This window comes from Quercus lobata, chromosome 9 (assembly GCF_001633185.2).
Source record: "Quercus lobata isolate SW786 chromosome 9, ValleyOak3.0 Primary Assembly, whole genome shotgun sequence".
NCBI classification, from domain to species: domain Eukaryota; kingdom Viridiplantae; phylum Streptophyta; class Magnoliopsida; order Fagales; family Fagaceae; genus Quercus; species Quercus lobata.
In genome coordinates, this window is record NC_044912.1 from 11861652 (window position 1) to 11864102 (window position 2451).

Genomic DNA, 2451 nt, shown 5'->3' on the forward strand with positions numbered 1-2451 from the left:
AGGAAGTCGCAACGCAAGATCAAAGGGTATACCAGTAGAGGTAGGGATGGCAATGGGGCAGGGCGGGTCCGAAGGATGGGGTCTTCACCCCCACCTCGCATGATTTTGTTTTACCCCATCTTCATCCCGCCTCGCATGACGGGAAAAATTTTCTTGCCCCATCTCCACCCCTTGGGGCCTCGCAAATCCCCGCCCTACCCCATAAAACTCTACTTTTTGTTAATTTGCCCACAACTATTACAATTGTTTTTAATAAAACATGATTCGTTAATAAAAATATACTTGAAATTACAAATAAATTTATTCCATCAAATCAAACTAATTTTTAACAAAAATTGAATAATAATATTAAAGTGTTTAACAAGACAATATCACAACAAAAACAAAAATCTCATAATACAAAATCAATGATTCAATAGTATATAGATTTGTTTATAATAAAGACAAAAGAAAATGTTAAAATTGGTACCTTATTTCCAACCTTGCTAGAGGGGGAAAAAAAAAGGCAGAAAGCCTTGTTGGGTAAAATAAAATAAGTTAATGATATGTTTGTTTAAATAGTAGGATTCTAAGGTATGAAAAATTTATAATTTAACCTTTATCAATGTGGGTTGGGGCAGGGATAGGGTGGGGCGGGGCAAGTTTGGTCTAAAAAGTCTAAACTCATCCCTACCCCGCCCTGTGGTGCAAGCTAAAATCTTGCCCCATCCTCGCCCCACTACCTTTGTGGGGTGGAGAAAACCCGCGTGGGCGAAATGAGGAGGGGCGGGGCGAAATTGACATCCCAAAATAGAGGCAATTGGGGTGACAGTGTCAGAATTATATGAAATTTGGCAGGTTGAAGGGAAACAACATTTTGATCCAGACTCATAATATACGAGCATCATCTAAATTTAGGCAAATTCTTTTATTAAGGCTCTGAAAACATTTTTTTTTCTATTTATAGTAATATTTGTTTTTCCCTAATAACTTTTAGTTTAAATATCAGAATAAGGTCTCGTCTATTTAGGAATGACTCTTAAGGTTAGTAGTTTATGATTATGCATTTAACTCAAAATTTCCATTTTTGGTAAATTTCGGTATTTTGTCACCTAATCGCATAATTAGTGTGAATTGGGGTTTTAGGCATTTTTCTCAGTATTTATATGTTTTGTAGCTATCAGAAGTTTTTAGACTATCATCAATAAACACAGACGCTTTGTCAAATTTTCTTTTGGTGGATTCTAGTTTTTATCTCTTTGTGGATTCAAGTAAACCCCTCGTGGATTCGAGATTTACTACCAAAAACTAACAGTTTAGTTTCTGTTCCATCAAGAGATCATCATGTGTGGTTTCTTCAGGCTTTCGCGACATTAGTAACATATTGGCATAAACACCTTACAAAGCCCTACAAACTAATGAAATCTATTAAGGATTACAATTACAAGAGAATAATCTCTATATAATCATGAACCAAGTTATGGTTGTTTCTAGGTTTCTAGCTAACCAGAGATATTCCACAGGTTCAAAGTCATCAAAACATTTAGAGGGGCTAAGGCTGGCCAAATTGGTAAGATAGCCAAGCTAGGATGTCATGTAATGTAACCAGTCCCGAATGTTAGAGGAGAAGAAATTGGTTGGGAGAGGAATCTGAAATAGATTCCACAATAATTTAGCACATTTGCAATCCCTTTAAACATGCAATATTTGTATAAAATTTTGGATATGGGTCTATATGCTTTGTTTAATCGCATTATCTCTGATCAGCGCCGCCCTTAGCTACGTCTTCAATAATGAAAATTAATTTACAACAAGAACAGGTGTAATTTGAATTTTGTTATAATGTTTTAGCGTTATCATCCATCTTGGATTATTTGTAATTGTACTATTAACTTTGTAATTTTATTGGTGGCTATTAGCGTTGTAGGCCTTATGGGCCTGTGACTCCTCTCCGTGAGGGCTTTTTTTTTTTTTTTTGGGTGTTAAATAGGTACTTTACTTACAGATTTTAATCCAAAGCCTGAATTATCAAAAGCAATAGATTAGAGATGGGTATTGGCCCATTTCAGTTCAAAATGGCGGCTCATTGGTTAAGAGATGGGCTGATACATTGCCTCTCTAAATGCAAAAGAAAATTTTACTTTCAGTGCAACTTGGGATTAAAATGATAGCCTAACAGTAATAGAAGTTTTTGTAGTGTAATATGTCATTATTGTAACTTGTTATATTACATCTTCCAGTCTCCCACACTAGCTAACACCTTCTATACATATAAGTGCTTGTGGGGTGTGGGGGGCAAGAGCCGGAGTTCAAGTTTCTAGAAGGGAGTTTCACACACATATACACTTAGATTAGGTTAGAGTAAAAATTCTATCTTGTATTAAAAAAAAAAAAAACAGTTTCTTATTATTTAACGAAGGATTTAGCGAGTCATTTAGCCAAAATTGTGTTCATAGAAAAATGTTGGGTTCC